This window comes from Neofelis nebulosa, chromosome 2, assembly GCF_028018385.1.
Source record: "Neofelis nebulosa isolate mNeoNeb1 chromosome 2, mNeoNeb1.pri, whole genome shotgun sequence".
Classification (NCBI taxonomy): Eukaryota; Metazoa; Chordata; class Mammalia; order Carnivora; family Felidae; genus Neofelis; species Neofelis nebulosa.
The window spans coordinates 146,124,056-146,136,619 of record NC_080783.1 but is presented as its reverse complement, the minus strand read 5'-3'; the positions used below and the strand labels follow the sequence as shown (position 1 = coordinate 146,136,619).

General features: G+C 46.5%; 1 protein-coding gene across 4 annotated transcripts in view; it reads left to right on the top strand.

The window, feature by feature from the left end:
- The first annotated feature begins 1,747 nt into the window (after nt 1–1,747).
- LRRC8D (leucine rich repeat containing 8 VRAC subunit D) overlaps nt 1,748–12,564 on the top strand; it is a 122,200-nt gene continuing 111,383 nt past the window's right edge. For 2 of the 4 annotated variants that reach the window (XM_058716645.1, XM_058716647.1), the window contains exon 1: nt 1,748–1,887. The gene's annotated coding sequence lies outside the window, so the exon portion shown is untranslated. Of the gene's footprint in view, nt 1,888–2,748; nt 2,772–12,564 lie in introns of those variants that run through there. The other 2 variants (XM_058716648.1, XM_058716646.1) reach the window with 2 other exon arrangements.

The window sequence follows — 12,564 nt, the reverse complement described above, 5'->3', positions numbered from 1 at the left end:
TCTTGAAATCCTATTTCTCTGAAATCTCAAATCATAGTTTAAAGCCCCAGTAAGATCAAAACATGGAACAAAGTGTTTTTACAAACAGCAAAACATTCCAAATCAGTTACAATAGTGGGGTGTTTTCAATCAAACTATTACACCACTAGATGTTAACAGTTTTAAAACTGTTCTAACATCCAGAAGAGCAAATCTGGTTCTGTGATTAAATCGCTTAGTGCACAGCCCCTGCCCACATACCTCCTTCTCAGCTGGGTGTGTGGAATAGGAGAGGCTGCTGGTATGAGGGACAGGGCAAGGAAAGTGAGAAAGCAAGAGAAGGTCAGAAGGGTTCAAAATCTAGTGTCATGTGGTAATTCATCTAGGACAGTCCCTTGAGTGTGCTCTGGACCTCTGTTCATGCTCCTCCCTGCCACGGCTGGTCTTCTTCACTTCCAGGGCCTGATCAACAAGGGCTCCCTTTCCAGGGTCGGTTCTAATCACCCTCTTCTCTCGGAAGCCTTTCCTGAAACCTAGAAAACCACTCTTTCTAAGGCCTGCCTATATCCTATATCTAAACACACATCCACCCGAGTACCTGTCACATTTTGTGCCCCATGTTTACAAGAAACATGGGGACGCGGAGTTAATGGTGACTGAACATTCACTGACATGGAGAGACCTTAACAGAGATGGGACTTTCCGTTGTTCACAGAAATGGGTGGATTCAGATAAAAGGAGATATTGAAGTATTGGGCTGAAGCCACTTGACTTGTTATAAAGCACCAATTCCAAACATCCCTCCTGGCTTTACTTGTTTATCCCTGCTTCTCCCCATGAGAAACAGGGGAAACACATTTCAATATTACAACAAAAACAAGAGGGAAAACTATCAGGCTGGGGAACAGGACAGCCTTAGCAGGACAGTCCTTAGCAGAGGGCAGCCGTTCACCTGCCGGCTTCAGGCACAAGATAATTTTGGTAAAAAGGAATGGGGAAAAGAGAGTAGACTCGGATTAAAACAAGAACCGACTCTCCAATATATCTTTAATAGCAGAGACGGAACAAATGAAGCCGAAAAGCTATTCGTGCCAAGATAAAGTTGTGAGTGCCCCGAATCCGAGGCAAGTACTTAGCTCCTTAGACTAGAGCCTGCTTAAACGACTTTTACGCCAGTTCCCCCCTACCATGTCACTGCATTTCTCCCCATGTCTTAATATCAGAGTTTTAGTCAAAAGGACAGACCCAGGAAGGGCGAAGGTTGCTGACCTTGCCCCGCTCCCTCCAGGCGACAGCGTCTGCCTGGCTCCGCGCCCTGCTCAGGTAGGCGTTTGACAGGTAAGTCTTCAGGCGACAGCGATCTTCCCCGCCCCATGCACCTGTTCGGCGGCCAGCAGCCTCCCGCCACCAATCCCCGACCCTGGGCCACCTAACTGGCCGCAAGCCCCCTCCGGTGAGCTCGGCCCGCTGCGGAAGAGCCCCGACCCTCCGCGGGCGCGGCAGGGCGGCCAGGGGAAAGTGCTCGCCGTCACATGGAGGCCCCGGCCCGCCCCATTGGCTGTGGCCGAGCCAGTCGCGGCGCTCGCTGGCTGCGGTTGGTCCCGGAGCTGCAGCGCCTGCACGGGCCCGGAGTCCATGTTACGCTTTGTCTAATTCCCCCCGTTACAGAGTCATGTGCTGCTGCTCCCGTCGTCGCCGCTGCCGCCGCCCGTGGTGCCCCGGCTCCTCCGCCGCGCTTCGAGGTGGCAGCCGCGGGCGGGGCCTCGGGAGCAGGGTCCAGGGCGCCGCGCGCCTTCGCCGCCCCGGCGCGTCCCGGTGCAGCCGCCGCCCGCCGCAGGTGATGCCGCCACCTCCCGCCTCAGCATAAGCCGTGGCTCGGCGGCCAAGCTGCCCCGACTGCCCCCCAAGGTTAGTGCTAGCCTCGCCGGGGCCGGGGCCGCGCAGGTGGGAGCCGCCCCGGAGCCGAAGCGCGCGCCCCCGGCGCAGGCGTCCTGCCCCGCGGCGGGGAACTGGCAGCGAGGGGCGGGGGGGGGGGGGGGGGCGCGGGCGGCGCGCGGGGCCGCGCTGGGTTCCCGTCTGCGACCGCCCGGGCCCGGAAGATTGCGCCGCTCTGGGCAACTGGAGCGGCGGGCGCCGCCGAAGCCTCGGCCGCCGGCGGTGGGCCCTGAGAGAGGAGAGTGTGGACTGCCTCCCTCCAGCTCCCCCTCGCGCGCGCTCCCTCCCGTCGCCCCCGTCCGCGCAGTCGGGAGGGCGGGGAGTCCCGGTTTCGGCTCCGCTGATTCCTCCCGGAGGTGGGTGTTTGGTGTCTGGCCTTGCTGGCCAGGAGCCCAGAAGGTGAGCCCTTTAACTTCTCGTGAAACGCCTCCCCCTCGCCTGCTTCCCGCGCCGGGTGGGCTGGGCGGGGAATGAGGGCCGCGCCCCGCCCCCCGCGCCGGAGGGAGGGAGCTGGGGGCCCGCAGGTGCACCCTGCCCGCCGCGGGCCATCTCCGGGTTGGGTACCGGTATAATCCGCTTCTAGCTTGTTTGAAGGCGTGGGCACTTGGGAACTGGACTTCTGCTCGAATCCTGGCCAGGGGCTTGGGAAGGAGGATTGGGGGAAGTTGCTTACTGGAGGGTTGATAGAGGCCTTCCTCCTAATGTCCCCCTCATTTGGGGTCTCCCGTGAGGATAAACAAATTAGGCTTTTGGTTTTTTTGGAGGGCTGTTTTTTTGTTTTGTTTTGTTTTCTGTGTTGTGTTTCTTAAAAAGCCAGCCGCAGTGAAGGAGAGCTGCCGCAGGTCGAGGGAGGAGAGGTAGGTCCCTGCTGGAGAGGAAGAGGTGGGGATTTGCGGTCCCAGTGGGTACGCAGCTGGGGGTTGTGTGGCAGAAGGTGGGGAGGTGAGGCTTCAGGACAGAAACAACGCAAAGGTGTGAGGGAGCGAGCGCTCAAGAGGTAGGCCGAGAGATGGGGAACAGTACTGGGGAGTCCTAGCCAATTGTGGGGCCCAACTTGAGCTACTTGGGCTCATACATGGCTCCTGCTTTGCAAATTTCCTCCTTTTTCTTCCTTGAATTTCAAAAATATTTCTTGTTGGGCAAATCTGTGAGGATATATTTTGAAAGATAACTGAGTAAAAAGAGAGCAGGCTTCTGGAAACTTTCCTGAGCTTTGAAAATAAAATTCCATTCAGGCCGCTCTTATTGAGCACCTATTTTGTGTTCTGTGCTGGACTTTGGAAGAGTTTGGACAGGCGAGGAGTTACTGTCTGCAGTAATGGTGACGGCTGTTTGCCTCATAAACAACCAAAGGGCACTTCCAAGTGCCAAGAATGACAGTGATTCAGACCTTCCCCACCAAAGCTTCTGGGACCCCCCCCCGCCCCCACCTCCGCCGCTCTTTACAGACCTGTGGGAAGAATCCATGGCTAGTAAAGGAGGTCCGTAGACAGCATTTCATTTTACTGTCCATAAATACTGGCCAAACCCCTGCCATCAGCTAGGAAAGGGTTAGAGTTGTCACTTCTCTTGTATTCCACATCAGTTGATTAAAATCCTGTTAAAGTGCAAAAGCAAGAGAGAAAAGATCCTGAGATGAGTTAAAATAAGGATCCAGCACAGTTGATTTGGAGTGTTTGGTCTCTGTAGGTTATTTAGGGAGTCTCCTGTAAAATGATTAGGTAATCCACGGAGCTGAAAGAAAATGCAAATCTTGAATTGGCATGGTTTACTTACATATTTGAACATTTTATCTTAGGTTTGTCTCGTTTTTATTGACGGTGTGTGAGTGTGTACTTTGTTGATTAAAACTCAACACGTTAGAAGTTTGCAGAGGGAAGTGTCCTTAGGTGACCCAGTCCCCCAGTCTCTTCTGTTACCATGTTGAGTAGTGTATGATGCAACAGCTAAAGTATTGAGCCATATTCATATCTTTTTCTCCTTGCCAAGGTTTACAGAATTCAAAAACTTGATCAACACTTTGCTGTTTTCCCTTCACTTTTATACTGTGATGAGCTTTTTAAAATTAATTTCACAAAATGTTGATGTGTTTGTCATGTCCTGGTAGCTAAACTGTTTTGGTAGCTGTATGATGGAAGTTACACTTGGTTCAATCTCAGTAACACAGGTAAATTGGCACTATCTGTGAAGAAGTCAAAAGTTTTGTTCCAACTGTGTACTCATGATCACACATGCTCTTGAAATGGTAGTTGGTAAGGGATTTCACGTACTTTTCATACATAATTGGAGCTGATTCTTGACATTTTAAGAAACACCAGTCACTTTATTGAGTGCCAGCAGCAAGCAGAAAACCAGAGTGGGTGTTGTGGTTCCCTAACAAGGAAGGAGAAGATTCTTGCACAAATAGAGGGCAGGTAAGACAGATACAAGTGAGGACACCACCAGAAGCAAGGGATTGCATTTTTCTAGGAGGTCAAGGAATACTGAAATGGAAAGGGTGTTTGGAGCCAGATAAAAGTATTGTGTGCTTTGGGGAAGGGGGAAGGAGCATGTTTTAGGGGAAGCAGTGAGCTTTGTCCCAAGTCAAATATAGTAAATAGGTTTGCCTGGCTGGAGCAGAGAACAAGACTGATGGAGTTAGGGGAGATCTAGTTAGTGGAAAACGTGAAGCACAGGTCAGTGATGCTAATAATTTGCCTCAAGAAGAGTGGTTCTCAACAAGGGGTGATTTTGCCTCCCAGCAAACATTTGGCAATGTCTGGAAACTTTTTTTTTTTTTTTTTTTTTGTCATAGCCGGGAGGCAGGTGCTACTGACATCTAGTGGAAAGAGGCCAGGGATCCTGCTGCACATCCATCCTGCAATGCTCAGGACAGCCCCCACAACAAAGAACTATCCCGGCTGAAATGTCAGTAGTGCCAGGGTTGAGAAATCCTGCTCGACCTTAACAGCAAACGTTAAGGTCACCGTGAAGGAAAGTTACATCTCAGAATGGGCCTTGAAGGAGGTGGTTCTTGACTGGTGAGCGAGGACGTCAAGTTTGGGAGGCCAATCTAGGAGACCTCTGCTCTGCTCTGCTCTGCTCAGCCTGAAGTGAGTAGGATCTGGGCAAAGCCTAATCAGAAGAAAAGGGCATTTTTGAGAAATCATGGCAGATGAGTTAGCAGGGCAGTATAATACTGGGTAGGTGGGGAATCTTGGAGTCAGAACTGGAATTTGAGAGAGGTCCTGGTATAACTTCTTTAGTAAATTTTACACTTGCTAGACAGCCTCTGTTTAAACACCCCTAGAGGGAAGCCAGTCGGTTAAGCAACCGACTTCCGCTCAGGTCATGATCTCATGGTTTGTGAGTTGGAGCCCCTTGTCAGGCTCTGTGCTGATAGCTCAGAGCCTGGAGCCTGCTTCAGCTTCTGTCTGTCTGTCTGTCTGTCTCTCTCTCTCTCTCTCTCTCTGCCCCTCCCCTGCTCACACTAGCTCTCTCTCTCTCAAAAATAAATAAACATTAAAAAAAATTTTTTTTTAAATAACCCCTAGAATGTACAGGGAACCCTGTAGTTAGGAAGACATGTCATTATATCTTTGGATTCCATGTGTGATTTTTATTTGAGCTGAAGGCTGCCTCCTCGAAACTGTTCCGTTGATTCTGTGCCTCTGGAACTTCCCATATCCAGAGGACAGCCCCTTGAATTCACAAAGACGGTATGATGTCTCTCTCCCCATTTCTCAATGCAAAATAGTCAACCTCTTCTCACAATCCTGTGTGGGACATGGTTTCTAGATGTCTTTTTAGTTTGTCAGCATCTCTCATAGAGAGTAATGGTATCTGGAATTAAATACGGTAATTGAGGTATGCTTGGTCAACAGAGAGTATAGTAGGACAGCTTTTTCCTAAGACCAAGGCATAAACATCTACTTACTGCAATTTAAACAACTGTCTTTTTTTTTTTTAAGTTTTTATTTTATTTTGAGAGAGACAGAGAGTGCACACACAGAGGAGGAGCAGAGAGAGAGTAAGGAAGAGAATCCCAAGCAGTCTCTGAGCCCAGCGCGGGGCTCAATCTTGATCTCATGAGCTGTGAGATTATGACCTGAGCCAAAATCAAGAGTGGAATGCTTAACTGACTGAGCTACCCAGGTGCCCCACAAAACTGCCTTTTTTTTTTTTAACGTTTATTTATTTTTGAGAGACAGAGTGTGAGCGGGGGAGGGGGAGAGAGAGAGGGAGACACAGAATCTGAAGCAGGCTCCAGGCTCTGAGCTGTCAGCACAGAGCCCGATGTGGGGCTTGAACTCACGAACTGTGGGATCATGACATGAGCCAAAGTTGGACGCTCAACCGACTGAGCCACCCAGGCATCCCCAAAACTGCCTTTTTAAAAAAACAGCACCTAGCACAGATTCACCTGTAGGTTCTGTCCAAACTGTCAAAACATCCAGATATGGTGTTGAGCTGCTGCGACCCTATTCATTGGGCAGATTTTTGTATGTGTAGGTGAGATTGAGTGGACGGTTTTTAGTTTTTGTCCCTGTTCAGTGGTATCCTATTTATTTTGGTCCAGTCTCAGGCCTTTTGAGATTTTAAAGTCTTGATTCTGCTTTCTAATCCTATGAGAGAGGAGTAGAGGATGACTTTGCCAAAAGCTTTATAGTCACTTGTATTAATACTGCACGAAACCCAGTAGTTTGGCACTGCTGGTCCTATTTGAGAGCTGAGGTGTTTAGTGATGGAGGTAAATTCTAGGGATTGATTGGCCCTTAGGTCAGGGGCTTCTAAGGAATCTATGTTTGTGGTCAGACTACATTGCATTTAGCTTTTGCAAATGTTTGCACCTGAGGTGCCCTTTTGAAATTATTTGAGTCAGTTGCAAGCTTCTGAAATCTGTACTCCATCCTCTAGGGTCTTTGTAATTCTGTTTAGACATCTGGAAGAGAATTTCTAATGTTCTGTGCAAATCTGAAGCTTACCAGATCAGAGTTGCTTTTGAAATTTGTGCGGACATAAATAGGATAACTGGTATTGAAAAAACCACGTATGAACGTGGTTCCCACTCGGGCTAAGCTTTTTTTTCCTTTTCTTTTTGCTAGTATGCTCAAAATACTTAATTAGTGACAGGTTTACATTTGGGGCAGGAGAGAGGATTAGGGCTTAGAAACAAGCCCTTTTCCCAGAATTAGGGTTTAGCTTGTCATTGGTGTGATTTCATACTTACCAGATTTCACGTGTCTTCACTGAAGTGACATTAGGAAATTACCACGCTCAGATGTCTTTTGAAGCAGGCAGTTCAGAAAGCGTAAGTAACTTAGGGCCAAGTTCTTCAAATGTTCTAGATCTATCCAATAAACTAGATTTAAACAAATGATTTGGTTGGGATGGTAGCCATCCAACAGTTTTGAGAGTGTTAGAACAAAATTCCAGATCTTGTAGCTAGCAAGTACAGCCTCTTTGTTATGAATATCCATCATGCCCTGGTCCCCTGCTGGTGTGTTGTCTGTCCAGATGGTCTGTTCGCTCTCACTTCTGTTCTGGTCCACATGGGAAACCTCTCCATGTCCTCTGGAGGTGAGAGATATTCCTGAGAGCAGAAGGGATGTTTTGTGAAGGTATGAGATTTCTTGAGAGGGAAAATATTTGAAAGCCCTTAGGTATTGTCCTTGTAGACTTTCAAAGGCTATACCGAACTTGAAGCCACCTTGGAATTAAAGATGTGATGTATCATTTTGAGTAGAAAGGTAGAATTTTGTAGATGGAAGGTATCAACACTTGAATTTTATATCCATAAAATCGAGGAAATCCAGGCCCGGGGAGGTGATGTGATTAGCTGTAGCTTACCCAGGAGGTGACAGAGCAGGCATTCGAATTCATCTGCCTTAAAGACCACAAATAAAGGCTAAGAATAAAGATTTCTCCTCTGCTTGAAGGTGTGTAAACAGTGGGTCCCTCAGGCCTTATTTACATAATTGATCCAGAAGAAGGAGCACACAGTGGAATTTCTAAGTTTACAGATGACAGCAAGCTCTTCTGAATTATGAAATAAGTAACCAATGGGGATTTACTCCAGGGAAACCGTATTAGGATATATGAGTCATCAGCAGATTTGCAGGTGAGTTTCTCTGTGGGCAGTATGAGGTCAGGTACTTAGAAATTATGGAACTGTCACAGGGTGGGTGTTTTGCTGGCAAAACCTAGGAAAGGACTTCAAAAACACTTTCACAGTGTTGTCCCAACTTGCTCTTGCAGGTTAAAAAAGGCAGGAAATGCTAAGCTTCATACAAAAGATTTTGGAAACGAAACAGAAAATCTGATTTTTCACTGTGCTTTGTTCAAAGCATGGGTACCTATCTTTAGGAAAGACCCTGGAGCTGGAACGACCAATGTAATGGTACCTAAAAAATGTAGACATTCCTGCTAGAATGGAAGCTCCAGGAGGACAGGGCCTTCCCCGTCTGTTTTTTGATAAAAATATTGGGATTTAATAAAATAAAATAAAAAATAATGGGATTTTTAGTATCTGGAAAGAAGACTGCAAGGAGATATTATTGAAACCCATGAAACCATTAGGATAAGGATAGAAGAACCTGATTGTTCCCCTAATCCCAGCAAACCTGAATGTGGTATTTCAGTTGCCTGCTTCCTTGTCTCCATGGTCCAGTACTTGTCAGTGTGGCAAGGTCAGGGAGATATCTGTATTGTTCTGCACTGATTTCCTAGTGCCTCATGCATGGCAGGTCCTCTGTTCATATCTGTTGCCAGAAGGAATGCATGAAGAGGTATACGTTAAAGCTTTATAATACGCAAGTTCAGGATGAAGGCAAAAAAATATGGCACTAGTTTTTCTCAACCCTGGCTATCATCAGAGTCAGTCTGGGGAATATTTTTAAAGTTACTTAAGCCCCATCTATCGAATCAAAATCTCCGGGGAGTGGGGGCGGGGGGAATTTCGTGTTGAAACGAGCTCTCCTCCACCGCCCCCCCCCCCCCCAAGTGATTCCATGTGTAGAGCTAAGACAGAACCACTCACTGTCTTTTGTACACAGAAGTCTGGGTACCCACTGAAGACAAAAGGTTTTGAAACATTCGTGGCTGACAGGCTCACAGTTAGTTACTAAGACAAAGAACTTTAAGGATACATCTGTGTCCTTGGAAGGTGATGACCAAGGCAGTGGATGGTTCACAGGGTGGCCTGTGGTGTTTTCATGAGGTGCTGCATCCCCAGACTGGATGGCATAATGAGCCAACTTGAAGTCTGTTCCTAAGCAGTTGTTTCCAGGTTCCATGGTGACAGTTGCACCAGCCTGTGGGGTAAAAGAGTAAAAGCAATGCGGCAAGCTTTTGAGTTTTGATTTTAATGCTAAGTTTATTCAATTTCAAAGGTCTTTTTAAAAAATCTTGGGTACTTCCTACTTTGAGGTGTTAATTTTGTTTCCTCTTGTGAAGGATGGCGATGATCGCTTTTTTGAGGTCATCTCTTGGTCACCCAAACCCTGGCAGTTTTATGACAGCCTTCCTGTAAGATTCTACTGGTCTATGAAATCAAGTGTGGGAACTACTGCTGAGGTTTTCAAGATGTCCATATCCTCCTGTTGACACCTGCTGTTGTGAAGGCTCACAGATATCCATGTTAGATGCCATTATGAACATTTCTTAAAACCCTTTTTTACTTTCCTCTTCTGCTTGCTGGTAATAGTCAGGAACACTGCCAAGGAAGGCTTCACTTCCCCAGCAACCCATAAATTCCATTGCTAAATCTTAGCGTCAACAGATCACCAACACTGCAATAAATTCTACAAAGGAGGGAGAAGAAAGGAAGCGCAAGGCCACCCTCCCCTCTGAAGGATGTTGATCACCAGAAAGCACCAGATCTCCAGATCTCATGCAGTGGAGACAGGACACATTCATGCCATCCCACTGTGTATGAAATACCCTCAGTCAAAATCCTCTTTACTGATTGTTCCAAGCTTAGTTCTAAGAGATATTTAAAAATTAAAATTGTTTGGAAAATGGTCTCCATGATGCACCCCACTAAATAAGCTTTCAAAATCAATTTATTACCAGATGTAACTAGTTTTGTTTTGTTTTGTTTTGTTTTTTAACTTAATTGGTCAAGAAGTAATTGGACAATGTGTGGACTACCCCAAATTAATACTAACAACTGTTAATTAGGCATTTTCTGATTGTCCAAATGTATGCCCTGAAATTTACATGCATTCTCATTCCATCCTCGAAGCAATCCTGAGTGGAAGGTAGACTTACATCCTACCTTACAGATGAGGTAACTGGGGCTTCAGAGGTTATGTGATTTGTAAAAAAAAATCACACAGAAATGGTGGAAGTGGAATTTGAAATTAGCCTTGTTATTTCAAAGCCCGTTCTCTTATCTACTGTTCTCATTACTCTTGTATTCTTTGTATTCATTTTATAATACCTATTCATATTCTTGCCAAAAAAAACCCAAAAAATGCCAAGAAAGAGAATGGGATTTTGAGGTCTAGAGGGACCTCGCAGCTTGTCCAGGTCATGCTCCTCATTCAGGGGTCAGATCTGAAATGTGGGGACAGAGGCCGTAGAGACTTGAGCCCCAGTGACAACTGCATCTTCTGGTTTCTAGGACAGCGTTCTCGCCAGCACACAGGGTTTTAGAAAATAGCAACCAAAATAATACCATTTGAGTGAAACTTTACCCTAGAATTGAGAGGGTTATTTAAAAGCACTTGTTTTGGTGACTTCTCTAGCCCTGTTCTGTTTTGTCACCAGTGTTGGTGATGGAATGCCACTTGTAATAGTACATACACATGAAGCCCCCTTCTCCTAAAGAGATCAGCCTTACAGTAACAGCTGGACACAAATATGTCAAGATGTAGCTGATATTTATTAAGGTGTTAATACCCAAGTGCTCGCTGAACAACTGCTATCACAAATATATGCAATTAAAAAAATAATCATATCTGTATTCCTCTAAATAGACCATGAATCAATATCCAAATATCTATATCCTGTATTTATATTGTCTTAATATAGATTTATTATGATCAAGTATAATTATTTCAGCGGAGTGAATTCATCCTGTTAGAATCTCTCCTTTCATGGTTTTATTTTTCATACTAGCATTTGGCCACTAATAAAGTACAAATTAGGAAATGGTCTGCAGCGCTAACGCAGATTTCACAAATGCACCCCTTCCTATACACACAGGTACAGAGAGGGAGGGAAAGGCAGAGGGAGGGACACTTTTCTCTCTCTTTAGCCTAGTTCTTTTCAAATATTTTTCTATTATGGGGCATTTCCCATTTCTCTTGGTTCTAAGTTCTTTTCCTTATAAGTTATTTGTACCTGGCAAAATCTGTATGGAGCCAAAACTGGGTAATTGCATCTGTAGTTTCTGCACTAACTAGAGGGAGCATTAGAGTGGGTGGTAGCTCTGCCTCCGGTCTCAGGCAAATACTAAGCCCTGCAGCAGGCCTCAGGGAAGATGATGTGCAGCAGCTGGTCCTCAGCCTCAGGGTAGGGTGGTCAGGAGGGAGGGGGCTGGACCTGGGCTGAACTGGAAAATGCAGGTCTGCCTGAAGGGGCTCTGTTTAGCTGATCTGTTCAGCAGCCAATTGTTGGCCATATGGGATTGTGGGCAAGTCTTGCCAGATCTTCTGATTTTTCACCGTAAGCCAGAAAATCTGGATTATTACTTTAAAATCTCCTGATTTTAAAAGATCAGCTAACTCAACATTTTAAATAAGAACTTCCTGCCGACCAAACAAAATGGCTTTGTGGACTGAGATACAGCCTGCAACCTTAGGCCCTTAGAGATGGATAGCCCTAAGGGGCCAGGTAAACAGAAGCATAGGATGTGAATAAAACCACAGCACATTTGGCAAATCAGTTTAAGTGGAAACAAATCAAAACTTGATTTCATTGCTTTGTGCTTCGCACCCCCCCCCCCCGCCGCCACCCCCCTCCCTGGCCATGTACGCATAAAGCAGAAAAACTCAAAAGCTGCATACTTTCAATGATGGTAACAGTTTCTGCCCTTTAAATTTGGTATGTTTGAAGTGAATGCATTTGAAGGGTTGTCTTGCTTGAGGAGTAACAGATTCAGGGAGAACGGTGTAGTTTGGGAGGGAAGGAGCTAGGCAAAAGTGATTCAGAGCTGGGGGCTGAGGGGGCAGGTGGGCCGAAGAGCAGAGAATGAGGGGTGAGTACCACTTGGGAAGTGAAGAAAGAGATCATCTACCCCCCAAAGATAAGGGAAGAGGAACATTTATTTATATCTCAAAATTGATTTGGGGGTGATAGGGAAGACAGGGTTAGGAGAGTCCTTACCCAAGAAAGGGAAAATCATGACCTGATACATACTGAGAAGTAGTGTGGGATCTCTGTGGGTGGGCAGAGTGCCATTATTTCGCCATTGCTAGTGTGTGCGCATTAATTTGTGTTGTGGCTTCTGCAAAAGGAGAACCGGAGTGAGAAGGAAGGCGAAGGGTTCATGTGAGAAGGGAGAATGTAGAAGCAGAAGAGGACACTGCACAGCAGCCAGTACCAAAAAGGAAACCCGGGAAAGCGTTTGCATTGCAGAAAGTTGGCTGTGTTGGGATCCAGAGCGAGGTGGTCCCCCAGCTCGCACGCGGCTCCCCGGGGCTCCAGCTTGTTTTGCTTGTGGAG